This window comes from Rhea pennata, chromosome 5 (genome assembly GCF_028389875.1).
Source record: "Rhea pennata isolate bPtePen1 chromosome 5, bPtePen1.pri, whole genome shotgun sequence".
Lineage (NCBI taxonomy): Eukaryota > Metazoa > Chordata > Aves > Rheiformes > Rheidae > Rhea > Rhea pennata.
In genome coordinates, this window is record NC_084667.1 from 57,841,497 (window position 1) to 57,864,120 (window position 22,624).

General features: G+C 37.5%; 1 long non-coding RNA gene across 1 annotated transcript in view; it reads right to left on the reverse strand.

The window, feature by feature from the left end:
* LOC134141635 (uncharacterized) overlaps positions 1-22,624 on the reverse strand; it is a 113,400-nt gene that overhangs the window by 61,141 nt on the left and 29,635 nt on the right. The window contains exon 3 of the long non-coding RNA XR_009958683.1: positions 9,429-9,539. This is a non-coding gene — a long non-coding RNA (uncharacterized LOC134141635). The remainder of the gene's footprint in view (positions 1-9,428; positions 9,540-22,624) is intronic.

The window sequence follows — 22,624 nt, forward strand, 5'->3', positions numbered from 1 at the left end:
AATTAAAGGATTTTAAGTGTGTTATAAACTAGAAAAAGATGCAAATGCTTTCAGAGTTCTGAGGAAAGGGTATTTTTCTTCTGTATTTTACAGTATTTTTAAATGTGTACAGTATTTTTAAATTCAAATGCTCAAATGTAAGCAATCTGTTGCTCTCCAACATTATATTCATTGTTCCACAATTTGGAAAAACAAATCCCCCTTTAAGCCATTGATTTTCCTGATCATAGGAAAATACAGACAGACAGTAAATTTAAGATTCATGTTTCTGAAGTGGTATACACGTTGTTATGATCTCAAACAGTATGCTACTGCTTGAGAGTTTGCCTATTTATTGTATGTGGAAACAGTGACAACCCCCTAAATTACCCCCTAAAAATAAGGATTTATTAAAAGTGAAAGGGGCTGATTTTCAATAGTTTACCCAAAACATAAGCTCATTATCACAGAATTGAGATGCTATAAATAGACACACTGGAACAGAAAATCTCTCTCATCATCACCCACTCTCCTCTTCAATAACATCTTGACATGTGTGTTCAGGTTTCTGTTTTGCTCCTTCTCTTCAGAAAATCAGTCTCTCAACCCACCAGCTTTCCTGAGTGATATCCTAAATCTTTGGTTTCTTCACCTCAGCATCCTTGGGAAATGCTTGCTGCTCTTAGAATCTCACTTTTTTTCTCCTCCAGATTCCTCCTGAAATCCTTTGCACTACATTTCTTGTATAATTGTCCTTGCATTTCAACTTTTTGAATCAGTTTCTCTCTTAATACTTAAAAGTGCTTTTATGCCTAGGTGATCATTTGTCTGGGTAGTGTAAAACCACCAAAGCTTGTCCTGGAAGCATCTCTTATTTACAAAAAAAAAAAAAAAAAAAAAAAAAAAAAAAGAAAAGAAAAGAAAGAAAAAAAAGAAAAAAAAAAGTTCTTGTACAGATAATATCCTCATTATAAAGTCCTGGAGTCTTTTTCTGCAATTAGGAATACGGAAAAAAAAAACAGAACAAAAGTGGCATCACGTATCTTTAAGGAAGAGACATTTTTCTAGGTTCACTGAAGCATAGCTTGATCTTGCAGCTTACCTTTGTTCTTTTCATGGCACAGATTGTTCATCAGCAAAGTAGTAGCACTCCACAACCATGCTGAGGCTTATCTAATTCTAATTGTAATCTGTTTTTCCTATAGCTGGAATACTTAGCTACACTGTTTTGCAAGATATCTCCAGCAGATCCTGCAGCTTCTGTGAATATTCACAGTATCTCTCTTTCTGAGATATTTTGTAATTTCAAACAGATGCATGTTAGAACCCACAACTCTGTTGTCAGCAGTTTTGTCACAGTATGCTTGCACAGTCCTTTTACATTTCTTTCTATATGTAATGTAAAAGCCTAGTGCTAAAGACAGCTTCCACATAAAACATGTTCAGTGACACACTTACTAATATCCTTCTGACAGAATTTGAGGCAGTAGATTCTTACTGGAGTTCTCTCCAAGCTGATGTGTTCTGTAGGAATATGTGCTCAGTACCAGTGAGGACTGGTACTTTGACACTTCTTCATATGCAGCAGCTTATCAGGAATGAAGACTCCTTCATGCTGGGTGCTGTGATAACATACTAAAAAAGATGTCCCTCTGCCCCCAAAACATTACAGTATGGGCATAGAAAGAGAAAGAGATACAAAAGGCAAAAATACAATACCGCATAGTCCCATTCATGGTGGTCTACCACTAGTAATCTAATGTTTGCCAAGGTTTTCTTTCTTATCACCAAAAAACAAAGAGTTTTTCAGTCTGGAATGAAATTATGGATTTGTTTAGAGGCTGTTTACAGGATATTCTTCTCAAGCATTAGGAGCAGCAGAAGGAAAAACACAAAGATAATTGCTCAAAACTAAAAAATGAGAAATGAAGATAACTGGCTGGCCAATTTACAGATGACATCTCAACAGTAAGACAGAGGAAGAAAATATGAAAGGTCCTGAAGCCAAAGACAAATAGTTCACATTTAATAGGATAAAAACATTGGGAGTTGGGGAGAGATACAAAAAAAAAAAAAAAAAATTATCAGTATACTCAAAACTCTGGAGAAAGATAATGATTTTTCAGAAGCATTCAGAATGAACCTTAAAAGGGTACAGTTGTATTCATTAAACACAGAAAAAAAGATCTTGCAATGTTAAGACACAAATCATTGATCTGGATGAATGCGGATAGACAAGAATGGCTCATCCTAGAGAAGTTACATAAAAAAAGACATCAAGATCTGGAAGTGATGACTTCAAAAAGATTTGAGTTGAATACATCTTCCAAGTCAAAGGCTTGAATAGTAGGCAAGATAGTGATCAAGCAAGGAAGGTAAGGGTTTTAAGAGTAAAGTTTTGGGTGAGAAGCTAAAAGCTCAGGTTTGCTCATACTGAATTTGTGCTGGTGGCCAATACCCATTAGGAATTGTCAGGTGCAGACTAACATCTTAGTTATCAGATTGGGTAGAGAAAAATAGGTACATTAATTGTCAGAATACAAATCAGAAGTCTAATTCACCAATGCTTAAGCAATATGCTCTTCTAATTTCAGTCTGATATATATTATCTTTTATATACTTTTATTTTTCATAACAATCTTTTCTTATGTAAATATATGTAAAGTATATACATTCTAAAATTCTCATTGTTACTACTTTAATTTCATGATAACCTCAAGAGGAAATCAAAAAGAAAAGAATAGTCAGTAAGGGAGATTTTGTAAGATAGGAGCCTGTGCTCTACTGGCATAAATTGGCAGAGCTCCACTGATTCCAAGGGAAATCTGCCAAGACTCATCCAGGCACTAACTTCTTTCAATTTTTCCAAATAAATGAAGTGTTTCTGACCCATAAGTTGACGCTGATCCTTGCAGCATTCATAAAAATGATTGATATCCTGGCTTTCTCCATGTCCAGACATGTATGAGAAATCACAGAAATGTATTACAGATAAGTGGACAGGCAGATAGCATTTGGAGAAACCTGACAGCCCCAGAAGCTTTCATTGGATTCTGTTCTTTATCTCTTTTCAAAATACCTGCCATAACGTATGGTAAGGAACAGAAGCTATTTAGTGTAATGTAGAATAATCTGGGAAAAATCTGGGAGGAGGTGGGGTGTTCCTCTTTAACATCTACAGCTTCAGAGACCAGTGTTCCATATAAATGGAAGAGAAGCAATTAACTTTGATTTTAGTGATGGCATTTCTCCCAACAGCTGTAAAGGTTAGTTTTCCCTGCAGTGTTGGCATTTTGAGGTTAATACCTTGTGAATGATTAATGGAAATTCTCTATATTATAGGGTTTAGGGAATTAAATAAAAATGAGAGATTCTTTTTCACCCATTGTATATTGAGTAGAGAACTGTGTTTCCCTTCAACTTACTTAAATAGAGTTCTTCTACTTAAATAATCCAACTGAACAAGGAGTTAACTGAGGTGTAAGTTTCATTCACCCCTCAGAATTAGTGGCCTAGCCTAGATAGTATCGTGCAGTGGTTGGAGAGTTTGGAAGAAGCACAGCTGAACTATATACATTACTAGCCAAACTCGAAAAGTTGTCAAAAGCATCTCCTAAATGGCAAGTATTATGACAAGGTGCTTTGCAAGACTTTATAAATAATGTGAGCAAGATACTCCACAACCTTGTATGTTCTACAATCGTATGCAAAAAGAAGGCAAAATGTTCAGAGATCATTTTGCACAGATGCCAATTACTATGCAGAAAGTAAAGCATATAATAAAATAATAAAATAAAGCAGAAAATCTAGCCTTCTCACTCCCAGTTATCTACTGTGGATGATCAGTTGATGTTTACTATTAGACTACTCTCCCTACAAGCTTAATACATTTGTAAGAGAATTATATGAAAAACACACTCCTGATGGCATTATATTTTAAAAGGCTTAAAAACAAATAAATAAATTTAGTATGTTATGAAAGAATTAAACAATACCAACATATTTTCACTGTTCCCATAAGGATTACTTTTTTCTTATGGGCCTGTTCTTTTCGTATGGGCCTGCTCTTTGCCTCTTGCCAAAATTCAAGACAGCCCCAGAGAATGGCATGATAAAGCTGCTAGTCATTTAAGTGAATAACCATTGCCATTTCTGAGCTTACATCTGGTACAGTCCACCTTCCTAAAAAGGAAAATATGAAGTGACATTTCTTATCACACAGAGTCCTCTGAGAGTTAACTGCAAACACATTTCCACCTTGTTTTAATACTGCTTTAACAATCAGAAGCAACACTTTAATCTTTTTTTTTAATATATTTATTTAATAAAACTAGAATTGTTTTATGATTGCTCTGGCACTTAAAATAATATCAGCAACTAAAATGAAGTATTTAGATCATCCTACAGGATTTTAAAGGATTTTGTTTCAAAGAACCATGCAACATAATAAAATACAACAGTATTTCTTTTAAAATGATGTAGTGACATGTCACTTAGTTAAGAGAATCTGCATATTCAGGAATATATTCTTAAATTGCTAATCAGCAATTGTAAGATATACCAGATAGCATGATGCATCTTCCTAATTTTATTCTCAGAAAGACCTGCCTGTTCCTATGATCCAGAAAGGAAGTTCCCAATGAGCTGCTCTTGGCCTCCAACAAACATCCTCACCCCAAAGTCCAGAGGGCTCCAGTGCTAGTGGAGAAGAGACCCATTTCCATGGAATATTCTGAGAAAGCAGATTCTAGGACAGTATTGAAGCAATTTTTACAAATGCTGAAGAGATCAGAGTCAACAGCAAAACCATCATTGACTTTAACAGGCTACAATTTTGTCTCATCAAAGTCTTGGCACTGCACAGCAACTTTTCTCATCATCAGAAGTGAATTCATTCTTCTGTTGAGATGGTCAACTTGACTATCATGATCATAAGGGCCTACCTCTTCAGCACTTTGCTCACAGCTGAGTGGACTTCTGGCCTTTCTGAACTATTTGAAACAAGGACAATTAGATTTAAAACAGGCCAGAATGAGTTGGCTTCAGTTGGCTCACTACTGTGTGCTGAAGGGCCTGTGAGTCAACCAGAGAAATATGTTACAATGCAACCTTTCCTGCCCCCCACCTCCTCCTTTCTGCTCAGCATACATACATCAACCAAGTCTCATCCTGGCCTTCCATAAGTACGTAGTAAAATGTGAATTATCTTATGGAAATACCGGTTGCAAACACATTTGTACTTTGTTCTCCAATTCACTTAAGTTTGTCTGTTGTGCTATTGAGAAGACAGCCTTGACATGGTAGTTAAACTTTTACCCAGTGCAATTCTGGTAAACAAAAGGCCTGAGATATACACACATGCACATACACACACACACACACACATATATATGTATCTATGTGTGCATGTGTATATGTATGTATACCTATTTTTTTTAAACTGAAGACAAGTTGGAGTTACATTTGTAATACACTTATTACAAACTAATTGCATTTTCACAGAACCACAGGAAATGAACTGTTCATTATTCATAATTTCAGTATGCCATAAATACTACTTTTTTTTTTTTTTTTTTAACTTTGATTAGAGACAACAGTTGCTTTTGTAGCCAAACACAAATCACAAAGGGAGGAGAGAGGTCAGAAAGGGAAGCATACTAGAAAAGTATATTAGTATGATTTGATACACATGTACTGTAGTTTTTATGAACAGGACTGGTAAAAAGTTGTATTAGATTAACTTTTTTAAGAGCTTTTGGCTTTCAATTGCACTGAGTATAACAATAATGATTAGAATTATGTACATGAATAAAAAGGCTATTACACAGAGACCTGGATTTCTACCAATTAAATTTGAAACATTCCTAAAAGATCATTTCAGTAATAGCAATAAATGTATTTCTTATTATTAAGAAATAAATGTAGTTCTTATACAGATACATATGATGCAGTTAGAAGCAAAACAAAAGCATATAGATACATCTATGTGTATATCTAAAACCAAAATAAGGATATTTACATTCAGAATAGAAATTAAGTACTTTGAGCTACATGCTCATTAAACAATTTCTTTTTACAACAGTAACTGCTACTTTCAGAAAAAAGTTAGAAAACAGATTATTTCTGCACGTTAGGCGCTGAGCTCACCTGAGCTTGTTGTTTTAGACCTTTTACATTTTGTCTCAGACACCATTTCTTCTGACTGATCCAAACCCCAGGGATCCAATTTAAATCCCAAACTGAAATTCCTTTATTTTTCTAGCTCATTACAATGCATAAACATGAAATAAATATTTGCTTTTCTCATTTCTGCAAAGCAAAAGTAGGGATGTCAGGATCTAGCTCAATGAATGCACTTTGCTTTAACCTGTTGTCCTGCTCTAAATACAGCATAGATAAAGCCTGTCCTACATTTGGTAAGTGCCTGCCATACTGGAGAACACACTAACCCAAGTCATAAAATAATAACACATTGATTTACCTGTGGATTCTTAACACAGTGGGAAGCATCAAAAGAAAACAAAGAGCCTGTTCTAATCATAATTTGGGCCAGAAATCCAGAACAATGCTGGTAAAATCAAGGAATAAACTCAGTAACTCATATACATTTGCAAATATGAAAGAACATAGAAATTGGCTAGACAGAGAAAGAAATTGAATGTAGTATATTAGAGTGTCACCTCCTCTCCCAGACATTCCTTCACTACAGAAACAGTAACAGAAAATAGAGAAAGTGCCCTGACTACAGCTGGAGAAAAGGCAGAAAATAGGATGTTTCAAAGATACAAACATCTTCCATCGACACAGGAGATGCAACGTATACCATGTGTTTGGAGACAAGCTTCTCAGATACCACAGATTATTTCTTGCCCAGAGGAAAAAAGAATCTTAACCAATACAACATCATGCTAATACACACAGTAGCAAGATCTGAGCACAAAAGACTTGATAAACACAGAATCAAGATGGATTACAGAGCTAGCATAACCTTTGTATTTGAAGCAAACATACAAGAGGTAACGATTGCACTTTAAGGAAAAACCTGGAGAAACTTTGTAGAACCGTGCAATATGCCAATGCTCAAAGAATTTTATAGAAAACTACTTTCTGAACGTTTTTCACCTGCAATTCTGGATAGCTACATTCATGGCTGCCTCACGAATAGACTCTGTATTGTCGCAACAGATGGTATAAAGCATAGCACAAAAGTGTGTGAAATATATTTTAATAAATTTCAATAATAACTGTAAGGATTCATCTCTGAAACTTCTGAAAATCGAGGTATTTCTGGCCTTTCTAATCTCTGAAAGATGTTACCATCAGAACACTTAATAAAGTTATATTGATTTATATCTTACTAGCTTTTATATATAACTTGAAATAATCCAGTGATAAAAAGTTGGTCACTGAATTAAACAGAAAGTCAATAACTAAACAGAAACAATAGTTTACACCAGCATTTATGTCACTTCCGAAAGAACTCTGCATTAAACTAATCTGGCAGTCTTTACATAGGCAAAATCTAAACTGGCAAAATCATAAATGAAAAAGAAATGTGCATTATGGTATAAAATCCAGGGTCCTGAGCAGGTGAATCCCCATTAAGACAAAGTTTATCATAAGGAGGAAATTTGACCAGCGGTTGGTTAGTAAACACAGAATTATATGTTCAGACAGTTATTGGAAGTCCGTTTTTTCCAACAGTTGCTAAACTTTTGTTACTAATTCAGCAATCCAACCACAGAAAAAGTAAACAATTTAAAGTTTTCTTTTGATAAAGCCATCAGAGATGAGAGATGTGCTAATTATTAAAGACTTCTGCCTCATCCACAGATATGGCTGCATGACTGAATCCAGAATAAGGAAAAATGAAGAATACAAATGAAAAATACACAGGGCTGGCTTCATGCCCACCATCATCATAGTCAAACCCCATTTCCAAGATCCACCACACCACTTTCCTCCTAGGTGTCCTCTGGGTCACTATGACCTTTGTTAAAAACTACAATAAGTGATAAAAATGGAGACTGTGAGTACATTTGCTGCACAGTTTAAATTAAGAGGAACCAGGGGATCTGAACCAGATTGCAGTTATATGTAATATATTGCTCAGCTACGTTCCTCTTTGTTCCAGATGTGTGATTCGTTACTTGTTATAACAATGCAAGCTGTAGAGGCTAAACACAGTACATTACAGAATGCAGAAGCACAATCTATCAATCTAAAAAGAAATTGCACCTGTCTGCAAACTTGTCCTCATTTGACTGAACCTTCATGGCCAGCACAACAGTTTAATGCAAAAGCCCTTCACATTTGAAGGGTATGTGTGGTTCAACTTTGGCTTCACAGAAATGAGTTTAATGGTCCAAATTTAGCAAGCAGTGAAAGTTTATCCATGTGAAAATAAAATGCATCTCCTTCACACAGTTGTGCACATAAATGTCATTTATATATTCTCCTCTGCCACTTCCCCGACACTGACCTGTACTGCTTTTGTTCCTCTTTTGTTCCATCCATTTGTACCTCTTCTGTTCCATCTAATCTCGGATGTCTCAGAGAGAGTGGGTGGCATACACAAGGTTTTGTGCCAATGCCATTCTTCCCTCACCTTCAGAAACACTGACCCCTAAGTTGTGAAAAGGGGTATGGGAGTTTAGCCAGGTAGCTGTAGCCCCAAGTACTGGCCCTGACCACTGCAAAGTAAACAGTCATTTAAAGTTTGTCTGTTAAAACGCTCCGTTTCATCTTAAAGCAAAAATGTAAAGCACAGCTTTGTTTTTATTTGCTTTTTTCAAAAGGCAAAGATAAAGAATGCAGTAAAAATAACAGGACTGCAGAAGGAAACCATGTCATTCACAACATCACTGATAAGAGGGTAACAGGAAGGCTGGAGACTTAGTGGGTAAAACGGTTTCAAATACGAGTGCTGCAGGTGCTGTTACTATTTTCGCTGTTACGTGGTCTCAGTTCCTGAACTACTTTTAGTGATTTAACACAGTCCTCAGTGACATTTTTGTCAGAATAAAATTAATTAAAACAAGTAAGGGCTAAATGGGCAGAGGACTGTACTCTGGTAAACAGGGTTAGTTAGAACAATCTACTGAAATGAATGGGGCTATTTCTGCAGTTCAGGGAGTTGGGTTGGCATATCACTCTGCATCCCCAAGGAAATTTCAAACATATACACTCAAAACACAGCAGGAACTACCTGAGACTCCATCACAGCTAGTTCCGACTCCCCACAGTTGCCCTCCTGCTCTGTGCAGTGCTCCCAACAGGACAGGACCTTCTATTCTGTGTCTCTGTGTGTTGACACTTCACTGGGAGAAGTGCTACATGAAAACACCTGCAGGAACTAAGCAGGAGCCTCTGTCTCGTGCAGTCAAGAGACAGGCTAACAGTGTTGTTTACTCAGTAATTACTTGTACAGTACTCTTGTAGCAGCCTACCTGGCACTTTCTACAGGTGGAGAGATTCAGGAGCAAATGTTCCGGAGCAAACTCAGAGTCAGAGTTTTAATTCCTGCTTTCTTCAGGTGCTGTTGTTTTCCACATGCTTTGCTGTAGGAAGAAACATAGAGCAGATCACATACAAGGACAAGCATTGTGCAGGAACACTATTGCAGATGTAGTTATCATATCAGGGAGCCCCGCTGACAATCCCCAAAGGCAGCTGTCAGAGGTAAAGACATGGAATTGCTTACATCCTACATCGGCCAAATGCTTGAACAGGAAAGAAGAAAAAACACATACACACAATGTGGAAGCCTGTCTTAACTACCAGAGATGCTGACTGGTAACGTCTTGCATTGGTATGAGCCAGGATCACCCAACTCTCATCAAATAAAAATCTCAGCAGGAACAGGCAGGCAGGAACTCCTACTTTGAAGCACAAGACATCATGTCCCATTAAGATCCCACAGGGAGAAGTGGCTGCCTTATATAAGAGCAACTCTGGCTCCTACCTCTGTGCATGATAGGGATTCTCAACTCCCAAGGAGTTCACAACTTGGAGGATCTGAGATGTTGCCTCTGGCCATGGGTGTGGCTTTAGTATTGCCATAATTTCCTGGCTCTACTGTTTCTGTTGCCCATGCCAAGCCCTTTGAAGCAGCATTGCTACGTTTTCCTAAGTGCAGTTGCCACTGACGCTGAACAGTGATCCATTGCTCCTATTGTTGTTTCCGCACTCAGTGGTTCATAAAAACAATGGTTAAGATGCAAGTTCAGCACAGGGAGTCCCAGAAGTGCTGACTGTAAGAAGCTGGGAACATATAAAAGCAGGAAGAATCATTCTGTTCTTGCCCTGTTTCTCATACTTCTCCTTAAGCATATTCCGCTGGCTACTGTGAGAGAGAAGATATTGGGACCTTTGGTATGACAGTGTATTGCTCCCCTTATGCTATTCCTCTAACATTACCCTGATCAACACTAATAGACAAGGCTCAGTCATTTATACTGACAATGCCAATGTCCTGCATACTGTTTTGTAAAAAACACTTTCAAAGTGTAATACTTTGATTTGCAGTGTCAATTTATACCACACCATGGGAGTGAAGCAATCCTTGCTTAACAACCAAGAAAAATGTGAAATACATAATGGGACATTGATATACTCTGTTTTGGCTATAACTACAAAAAAAAATCTATATTTCTATCACCTGGTCCTCACACAGATTTTAAATTTTATCAACATCGAGAATGTTTGGAGAAGGGGAGAAATAGAGATGATGAGGATTTAAATTTCACAAGTGTTTTCGAGTTTTTGATAAAATGTTAAGTTGATGTTTATGTAAGCAATTTTTTTTCCATTTTGAAAATCTAATTTTACCAGCTGTTTTATTTTACTATGAGAGAACATGAAATACATGGGTTTTTTAAATGTAAGAAAGTAGCATTGATTTCCACTAAAAGAATGGCCAAATTCATTAAGAAATTGTAAATCCAAGTGCTTTAAGAAAAAAAAAAACAATTATGTATTTAAAGAACAAGTAAACAGGCATTTTTTCAACACCTGTTACCAACTGAAAGTATGGTGTTCTATACGTGCAATAAAATAATTGCTCATCAAAACTCCACAGCAACTCTGAATTTTGCACACACAGCCGAAGAGTTCATAGATTCCAAAAAGAACTAAAATTTGCTAAAATGGCCTGTTAATTTTGAGGGGAGAGACTTAAGATGATAGAAATCAATACCCACAAGGCACAAACATGCACACCAGACACAGGGAGATCCATGGGAAAAAAGCCTGCACAGTTTTCTACAGGAACTGCTCTTTAAGGCATTAAATAAAAAATCTATTCATCAGATGCCCACATTTCTCTTAAGTAAAAAGTTATTCCTAAGGGAAACCAAGTTAAACAGGATTCAAAATACTCCTGGATTTATATGTTTTGGACATGTAGAGATGGTAAGTTTTCCAAAGAATGGGTAACTTATCTGTAAGAAGCAATTCATAAAATCACAGTATCATTTGTGATCACAATAGATAATGATACAGTATATTCAAATACTTTGTCATAATAATTTCAGTGATATGCCTATAAACTGAAAATAGCATAAAGCATTGGTGGGTTTTATAATTTATTTTATTAATAAAGTAGAAAAGAATGCTCGTTAAAAATATGTGAAGTTATTGACAAACTAAATCCTAAAACTTACATAAAGAAGGAATTCATAAATAGCCTACATTCAATTAGGATTTTTTAACAATAAATTTTGTAAAAAGGTATTTGCAAACAGATACTGCATCCAAGATTATATTTATGAAGCTGTTTCTACATCTTTAAATGCTTGCAGAGGTTTGTTCCTGGCCAACAATTCAAATCATACGTCATACTGGAGTTTTGGATAAACAATGATGGAAACAGGCTAGAAGCGCAATCAAGAAATGGCTAGGCAGAAAGAAAGGAGAATGGTGAAACGGCGATTTGCCCGTTTGTGGCCAGCTTAAGGAACCTGTACAGAGTGGATGTCACTTTTTTTTTTTTTTTTTTAAGCAATGCATGTACCCAAATTTGCTTTTGGCAAACATTGTTTAACTGCTGCTGTTTTTCATGAAGTCAATGAAGACTGAGTTAGATAATGAGCTGGCACACACTTCTGAAGTGTTTACTGTGTTCCTTAAAGTAAGGGGAACATGCTGGTTCTTAAACTAATTTGTTTTTTGGTTGTTGGCTTTCCCCTTCTCTCTCCCACTACTCTGTTCTCCCCATCTTTGGAATAAACACAAGATGCCTGAATCTTCCGACACATTTTTTTTGGGGGGGGGGGGCTTGGAGGGGTTGTTTTGGTTTTTTGTTTTATGTTTTTTTTTTTTTTTTTTTTTTTTTACAATTATATAACTGAAGAATCAGTAGTTTCCAAATGGCAAACAACTGAGCCATGTCAAGAGCCATGTTAATCTCGTGTGTTCAATCTGTTGTTAACAATGAAAGAAGGGGGGTGAGGAGGACAAAATAAAATCTGTCTGTTCTGGCCTAAATGCAGGACATGAACAAGGAAAGTTTCCACAATGTAGTCTTTTTCTTCCGAAGGGGGGGGAGGGAAGAGGGGGGAGAATGACTGCAGCAGCAATTTTGTGGAAGGAGGATCTGCACCCATCTTGCCAGTCAATACAGTATTCAGAAAGTTTACATGGTGGGAAGAATTTCCCACCCATTGTTAACTAGGAACTTGATTTGAAAATGCAGTTTTCTAATTAAAATTGGCACTTCCAGGCATCATGCTGGCATCCACCATCTTGCTAAACACTGAGCTCATTTGTGGTTCCAGCAAACCCACTGTCAGAGGTGACAAACCAATTCCCATCCTGCCACCCTTACTCAGTTCTCAGTCTCCATCCTATCATGAGCAAAAATGGGAAATTTACTCCAGTAAATACAAAGCAAGGACTGTAAGATTTGGCCTCATTTGGCTAGAATCCATAGGTCTCAGTCTTTATCACTTTTAAGGCATTATTAACGGACCAGAATTCTTCAGAAATGTTTGGAGGAAAACAGGGTCAGTTATTTTCGAGGCTTCTACATGCTTCAGTACACTCAGATATCCAAAACCATCATTACAGCGAGAGACCCCACTGCTCAGCTTAAATTTCATTCCCTTCCAACCTATACTCCCAAGAAAGTCATTCAAGCATAGAATTTTTAACATATTACCACAACAACAAATAGCTCTACATAGATAAGATGCAGAATTTGCCTGATCTATGTGAAAAGACAAAAATTACTTGCTTGTTTTGTTTTGTTTCATATTTAATGAATATACTAGCATTTGCAAGTCATTCTGATTTGAAGGAGCTCAAATGAAAAGCCCAGTTACAGCTCTGCTGAAGAAAGTGGCAAAATATCTTCACTGTTGGGAGATCACATTTTATTATTTAGAAACTTTTTCTGGAGATAGTCCTTTGGAAAAAAATGTCTATTTTTTCTAGTATTATATATTCTGAGATCTTGAAGGACAAGCTGGTAGGCTGATTTTTATGGTTTTTTGATTATATTAGGATTGATGCCTTTAAAATGTCTAACATTGTTAGGCTCACAACAAAGGATTTCACTTCATCTTTTCATAGGAGCAAAATATTATGCAAATTAAATAAAGATCTTCACAAGACTATCCAGTTCACATAAATACTAGCTAGCAAAGCATGCTGTTGTTGGCTTTGGAAAAATTTGTCAACAATTAAGCTCATCAAAAGGAAGTTCATAAGTTGATTTAGCAGAAATGTTGCACAAAGCCTCTGCTGTAAGGTACATTCATGTATTCAGTTCTATTCATGAATTAAAGTAATTACCAAAGATTCATATACATGTACGAAAAACTTGCAGAATGCACAAAATCCAAATATAGAAAGAAGCTCAAGATTTCTAAATGACTGCAATTTGGAGTAATTTGCAAAATAATCTTCCAACATGAATAAATCAATGTTCCTAACATTCTCACATTATTCTCAGAAATGTTTTTCAAAATGTAGCATGCAAAAAATAAATATATCCAACACCTACACTCGGTGTCCATTTGTTCACTTTAACCTTACATACAGATCTTACTGCATTTAGAGCATTCTTCATTTGAGGTCTTCATTTAAGCCAGAGGACACGGTCTTAAGAAAGGGATAATTCTATAGAGCACGAGAGTTCTCCAAGCCTTGACACTAAAGTAGGCAAATCAACAAGCAAGTTTAATAGAACATGCCTGTACAGCAGATTGTCTGCCCAACTCCCAAAATCCTGTTACTGGGCACACAAAGCCCCATGAAGAAATGGTATTTCATCCCATGATTTGTACAAACCATAATTAGCAACCTAGAGAAGTCTCCCCAGGAAATTACAGGCTGAATTAAGGAAATTCTCCCTTCACTGCCTGTTAATTTGATTAACAGAATCCAGTTTATTTAGAACTTTGCACGTATACACCACTTGAGCAGATTTGACTCACTACACATGCCCCACGTTGAAGACTTTATTCTGGCTTCTTCCAGTAATGAATTTGTGTTGATTTTGTAAGATCCTGTTCATGACCTTAGAACTAGTTCATAGGGTCAGATTCTTCATTTTAATTCATTTGGCTATTACTTTCTGCCACTGCTCTTTCATTATTCAAGTCTTGCAGGAACTGGAATTCTCTGATACTTATTTGCAAAATTCTTTGCCTTCTGATTTCAGGAATTTTGAAACTCTTTGCTTCAGAGGGTCTGATTACATCTGGATTAGGACTTTTATCTTTAGCCTAGCTTTCAGCAAATGTTTCAGTTTTGGTATGAGTTATCTTATAAAAACAGCACCAAATAAATTCATATTGCATTGGAAGAAATCAGTTGGGGAACTACCACATTACTCTCTCTCCATCTTTCAAGACGACACTCAGTGACTACTGCTTGCTTCCCTTTACATTTGAGCAAACAAAGGGTAGACATTGCCAGAAAAATCCAATGTTGAAATAAATTTAAAGTTGCAAGATGAATTAGCAGTTTTGTAGTGACTGTACTATTACTCCTAAAACAATTAGTTCTAATCTTAACTCTGGAGTATTCTGGGCCAAGTATATTAAAAAAAAAATCTTAATATTTGGGTAAAAACAATATAGGTGTAAAACAAGCTATTTCAACCCCACCCTGTAAAGATGCGACACATTAGCCATATAGCTACGATTAATCATAACATTGTTCATCAGCCCAAATCAGACTGAGTGATTTTAAAGACATCTGTTTTCTTTCACATTTACCACATACATAGATGTAGTGTCATTACAACAGAGATTTGACTCATCCAAAAACATCGTAATTCAACCATTAAATCAGGGAGGAATATGCAGCACACTGGAAGTCATAGAGAGTATAAGATCCATAAGGCCTCAGGGAAAAATACAGAAGTTCCCGGCCAATAAGTTCCGTGTGTACTGCCTTGCCAGAGATGAGGTGATGCTCAGCAAGCAAGCCTTCTGATCAGCGGGCAGTCACAAAGCCCATGGAAGCTGGTGGACATGACAACTATCTTCTACTTAGTCTAGAGGTGAGCAGAAAAACACTCCTTTTGTATAGCAATAAATGCAACAATAGAAGCTACAGGCTAAATCACAAATAAGCATGACAAGGCTGTAGGAGGAGCTGGGTGATGGAGCCTAAGGGATCTTCCCCAGAGCAAATGTAGAAGTGGCAGTTTGATTTTACTCAGTAAAACAACTACATCTTGTCAGAAGCAAAAGCCATGCAAGAGAGGTGGAAGAAAGCACTGAGATAAGTCTACAGAGGCCAGTGAAGACAACAGTATGGCCTTTAAAGAAAAGCAGAAAGCTTTTTGGGCAGAGTGCTGGCTGCTGAAAGACTTACAATTGAATGAAGAAACACTGATGGTGTTCAGAGAAATTGAGACGCATGGAATATTCTCTTAATCAAATAGAATTGTATCAGAAACATATCTAACAGTCCTCAGTTTCTTCCCTGTGGCTGCAACCTGCAAGGCTCCCTCTGAGCTACTAGGCCTACAGGGAAATAATCAGCAGGGTAAAACCATAGAGGTCTTTTCTGCAAAGTTCATAGCATCAGCAGTGGAACGGTGCTTCCTTGCCACATTTTCCTCTAAATGTCCTCTACTATGTTGGGTAAGGCACTCTCCTAGGAGTAGTATTACATGATTGTACCTGCTGTGGCTGAAGAAAACATAGAATGAAGAGGACATTTCGAACTGTTGCAGGAGAGGGCAGAGCACACTCATCCCCAGCCACTGACTTAGGACTCACTATTTTAATGAAGTAATTCCAGAAGGTGAGTAGAAGGCACAAGTGTACAAACTTCCAGAAAGGCAAGATTTAAACACCTACCTGTACTGAGAGTTTACCATCAGTAGCAATCCTACTGATTAGTGCACCCATGTTTGCGAAGTGGGTTGTGCCCACAACAGGACAAACCAGTGCCAAGACTTGAGGAACAAAGGCTGTTCTAATCTGAGCAAGTAACATACTATAGCCAATCCCTGCTGCAGATGGGGACTTTGAGGCTACCCTGGCAGTCACAACAGGGCCAGACTATTTGAGAGCCAGTGGTATAGCAGCTGCTGCTCCAGCCTCTACATTGTTAGCCATTCTCTCATTAGTAGAAAGGGCCTGAGCACCAAGAAAGGGCCACCAAAGATGGTAAATTCATGCCTGATTGCCCTGTCATCCTTCTCATCCTCATGATACCTCTCCATACCATTCTTCCTTATTCAAAACCGCTCTCACGGCAGGGAGGAGTAAGAGGAATCAAGCCTCTTACTGTGACTGCTCAGCTAGGCTCATACCTGAATTTGAAGAAAGGTGAACTCCACCTGTAAAGTACCTTCCTCTCCAGAGAGAGAACGTGGTTATTACAAGTTCAGAGGCAAACTGCCGACATGTAGCAGGTTGGGGTATAAGTATGAATCCCACTTTGGGGCACTGTATCACTTGAGTCTCTCTGTGTGTCTAGCTGTCATTTTGCAGTTTGTGAAACTGAAAGACTCTCAATGACTTTACTAGATTTAGACTAGCCTCTTAACAGAAATTTCATAATAAAAAATGACTAAAGGCTACCAGGATTTGCCAAGTAATTTTATGAGGGAATGTACATTGCTGCCTGCTGCACACCTGAACGCACAACTGAGGTGCTTAAAAGCAGCAAAACAACTTCTAGCTCCAGATCTCTATTTCACCTTTGAATTTAGGTACCTTACCCAAGTGAGAGAAAGCAAGCTTGAATTGCTCTTCTTGAGCTTTTCCTACTGCCTTTTCTCCACACCTCTCTACTATATAACCATGTTCCAGTATCCCTCTCTCTCTCTCCAGTCAGTGTAGAAAACTGAGGAGATGAATTCAGCATTACAAACTCCAGTTACAGAGCTGGATACCTAATATGAATTTGTTACCTGTTGTGCCACTTTAGTGTCATAAGTTTCTTTGCAAATGATTTAGGCTAACATGCTTACATTGGTACAACAGTATGCAATTTTCACAAAATACCTACTTGATATTTAAGCTGCATGCAATTGTTGGCAGCCTTCTGATATACTAGACACACCAGATTGGCAGGAAAATGGTTCTTCCTGTTAATTTTCTAAGAGATATCTCATGCTGAGCATGTTAAAAATCTCTAAACATATAAAAACTTATCACATATAAAGGAAGGGCAAAGAAGACTGAAATAACTAAAGGACACAGAAAAGGCAAGTAATTTGTGCTAAGGCAGTCAGGAAATCATAAGCCTAGAAAGAGCATGTAGAAAACTGGCTGTTTGCTACCACTACTGCTGAACAATACCCCCACTGCACAGCTTTTTAGATATTTTTTAACATTCAGCCCTTTTAAAACAAGTAATTGTGCTGTGGATACTAATTTCCTCAGATCCAAGTATAATTAATCTTCTGGATATTTGGTCCATCTCTATTGTAAGCTCTTCTTAAGAGAGCTACAAATATTGCTAATATTTTTGAGTTAATAGTGTGTTTAGAAGGTCATGTCAGGTTATTGCTGGGAGGATTAAAAGATTTTCTTTCCTCCAGAGCCCCTTTGTTATAAGAAACCAAGGAAATTTAAAACAGGATTTATTCCTTCAAACCAGGACAAACCAACAGAGTACCATGGCAAGAGCATAAAGCAAGAGCACACTGGGCCAGGAGATTTACAAAGAAAGCTTTCTCCAAACTCAAAAGTTAAGCTGAAGTTTTAAAACTCTCAGTGGTTCTACATTAAGGGTAGCAAAGACAACTGGGCTCATAGTTATTCACACCTAGTCCCCTTTCAGAAGTTCCTTTCAAGTCTCCTTTCTTCCCCTACACTTAGTCCCTTTTCAAAAGATCATGGGTAAGGTACAATACTTGGCAAGTTATTTCCTGTCATAACACAGGCAGACATTTTCTGGCACACACGTGCTTGATTTTGTACTTGTTATCTAACCAGAATTTATCCATACCCTGCTGGCTGCCCCACTGTCCCCAGGCAGGAAGAAGACATAGTGATGAGCCTCAGCAACAAACTGCAAGGTTTCCCAGTGGAGATATAGAGAAGACAGGCAGAGAGGGAAAAGAGGAAAAGGAAAACCCAGGAAAGATCGGTCCCAAACATCAAAACAGATCTTCTGCTTAGATATAATGGATTTTATTAATGAGTGTTACTTAGATACAAAGAAAACTCTTAGGTCTTAGGATCTTGACTGTGGAAAAGCTTTAAGTTAAGTCTGCATCTTTCCATGAGTGTTGTCATGGTGTCAGTCAAGGGTTAACATAGAGTAATGATGAGATTTGAGTGAACGGTACTTTGAGTCAAATGGACATGCCCTCCGAATTAGTCGGATCAAAATTGGAATGCCTCAGCTTTATGAAGTGATTGTGTACGTCCCAAAGTTTGTTGCTTAGAAAGCAACTTATTCAAAATATGTGAAAACCCAGTAAATCCTGTCTCTATCAAGGCATTAGATATCATAGTGTTCTGCATTAATTTTTCAGAGTGCTCTCTCAAACATACACAATATAGACCTTATTTTCTACATGCACCTGATCCTGCAGAACATTTACATGTAGAATTTTTTTTTTATGTCTCACAGTCATTCAAGTGGCCTCAACAAGGCATTCATTTCTAAATATTGCATCAAAGCTGCTTTTTGAGCAACTGAAAGCAACAGGACTGATCACACACACACACGCTCTGCTGGAACTGGGCCTGTAAATATTCTGACCCTTTCCAAATGTGAGTGTCATACCATAATGGATATCCTAAAAAAGAACTGATGCAACAGCATCCACAGAAACATTTATATACATTTAAAAAAGACTTCACCAACAGGTGGCTTTCATCTGCTACACAATATTACTAGCTTAGCTACTGCAACATTGTGAACAGATGTTTTTAAGCATCATCAATAAGATTACTGTAGAATTTACTCATCATAAATCAACATACTGCAATGTCCTTTCTGTTGGGCAGTTAATATATCCTGCTTCCATCAGTCCATCTATATAATAGTTCACGTGAGGATGAGTGAGCTCACTTCTATTTGAGAAGACAGCTTGATGCAGCATTTCAAGGCTTAGCCTAACATGCCCTTACTTGAGGTCAGGCAGCAACATGTTTGGAAAACATGTTTGTTAGATGTGACTGAAAATATCTTAGCACTTGTATTAAGGTAGTAATTAAACATGAACAGTTTGTCTTGATGTTGTTTAAATGAATGACACATTCCACGCCCTAAGGAGTTTTCAGCCCAGTTCTGTGACAGAAAAAAACATAACTGATGCAAGAAGAAATTAATGAAAAGAGCACTAAGAGGTTAAGTAGGTGATCGTTCTGATTGAACTGTATTTTAGAGTGCTACTGGGATAACGTACCTCAACAAAGAAGGTGGAGCTTGGTCTAATCCAACATGCTTCCACTAAAACAGCTGGCACAAAACAGCAGAAGGGCCTATTAGCAACTTCCTCTAGAGAACTGTTATATAATCAAAAGGAGAGTAAACAAGAAATAGAGAAAGAAATAGAAAATAGTAAGGTAGACTCTTTAAGAAAAATATTATTTGTACACATCTAACTTTGTAGTTCTAACTTGGACAGAACAAGGAACCTTGATTTTAGGTTGGAGTTCCTCTACGCTATGTAAACACTCTAATTTAAAATAGCTTTTCACAGCAGCTTTCTTTTCTCCACAGTTTTTATCAGCTAGACATTTCCTAGAAATTTAGAGCAATTGATACTGTTGACATCTCTATTCCAAAGTTTCTTTTCTCCCTCTAATTCTCCCTCATAATTTTTAGCAGAGAACCCTAAGCCAAGTGACTGGCACACCTCACAAAAAATGACTGAAGACTAGGTGAGCGCTTAGGGAATTCTAGCTTTTATTTGGATGTCTAAGAGGAGCAGACTCCTTTTCCATATGAACCTTTTATAGCAGGTCAGAAAGCAACCACAAAAATAATTCAGCGGGGCAGGAAGGTGCACATTAGGATGTCTAATTAGAGATTAAGAGTGCACTTCACATTGTGTGGCACTTAAAATATGGAGAGGAATGGGAAAGGTGGCACATCTTTATTCAGTTACCACATCCTAAAGACTCACAGTATGGACCCAAGCATAGGCAGAGACTCAGCAGATGTAAATTCCAGGACAGATGCAACACCCTTGCAATCCTTCTCTCCTGCAGCAGAGCAGGGAGCTGCCCTCCTCTACTGCCTCTGAAGACAAACACAGGCTGATACACGTGTTCTGGCACTCAGAGACATTATGCCTTCCTTACAGGTACTAGGTGTGAAGGCTCGGATACATGAAAAGAATTGTGCAGAGACAGAAGGGCCTAAACCCAAATTTGACCCACTGAATCTCCAGGTCAGCTCCTGCCTAACTCAATTTAGGTGTCTATAAGAGAAATCCATCTCATCTCACTCTGAGGATTTGCTATGTAATGTCTACAGCTGAGGTAGTCCCCTTGGCTCACTATAGGCACGCTGAAATGGGATACACATACAGCAGCAGACTAAGTGGGGAGCTCCATAAGCTAGCCAGTAGGAAACACAAAGACAAGTGCAATATAAGATCTTTGCATATCACAAACTTACAACCTGGGTTGGAAGCTCTACGTAACCTAAGTGTCAGGACATTCATCTATTGGGATCTCAGTTTCATGTTCTTGCTCAGAGAGATTTTTTACCAACATCTTCCAGCAGAATATCAGACCATCAAACTGTCAGGAGTTCTGATTTGGGTTTCTACTGCCCCTCCAAAACACACCTTTTTCTTTTCTTCTTTCTTTTCCCTCCCCTACTTTTTTTTTTTTTTTAATGTTCCACTTTCTAGGATTTTAGTCCTACTTGAAGGAGAACCTATTTATGTGATGAAGAACCTATTTATATGAAGGAGAACCTTCAGATCTATTTGAAGATCTCTTCCTCTCTGGCATATATCCTAAAATACATTTTATGAAAGTCATTCTTTTTCTTGCAAGGGATATAAAGTTGGAGCATCAGCAGGAGGGAGCCAAGTACAGAAAACTCCCAACCCCAACTAGTGTTACAGCATTCTTCTAAGCAAAATATTTTTTCACTCACCTAAGCAAAGGAAAGATCTGAACCCAGATCTCCTATCTGAAAGGTAAGAACCTTCATGACTGGATGATTCAATACCAGAAAACAGGCCTTTTTCCCATGACATTTTACATAGCATGAGATATTCTCTCCACATACTTTTTGGTACAACCACAAGTTAGACAGGAAAGAAATGGGATGAGGACACCTTTCTCTCAATCTTAAGCTGTGGACTAGAGACCCAGAACTTGATGTGGTCAGGACTGAGCTAGAGAGATCTTTAAGCACAAGAGATGCATTTAAAGACAATTCTCCCCAAAAATCTAGCCCACTAGCAGAGGTGGTGGAATTGCCTGTACAAACAAACGTGCTATGTTGCCAGGAAGCTGCATATCTATGGGAACAGGTGAAGAATTTCAGACATCTCTTTCTCAGCACTGAGCAATTATTTTCATGGGATGAAAGCAGCAGCTGCAATGGGCAAAAAAGCAAAAATATCTTGATTGATTCTTCTCATACAGTTGGAGAGCACTTGCCCTCTCCATTATGTTCAGTATTGGCAGATAATGCAACTTCCCTGTAGAACCACGTGTATACAGGTCGAGTCCAACAGTAACCTACAGAGCCATTCTATGTAAAAGAAAATGTTAAAGAGAAGTGTACTTAAAAACAGAGTTGTAATCATGTAGTGTACTCAGTGTGCTTAAATAGCGCACGTAATATTGTTCAGTGTAATAACTACTCAATACTCAGGTTTCTAACGTGTTTGGAAGATGTAGAATGGAATTACATTTCAGTCCTGGAACTAATTCTGGAGTACTGCCAGTCCCATGTGATCCATAAAAATTCCTGTGTCAAAATGATGTGTCCTGTTGTCTTGATGCCTTGATCAAGGTTCCTGAGGTTTTTGTTTCTCTGACATCCTCTGCATTAACAAACTTACACAGAAAATATGTTAATCTAACTGTACATTCACTCGAGTTTTGCTCAGGAATCTACTTCTTCACAATATTTATCATCAGCACATGCAGGAGCTAATGTTATTTCTGTATAACTAGTTGTCTTCTGTATAAACTGAAGAGTCATTTGAAAAAGTAGTGAAAACTTAAATATTGCTGTAAAAATT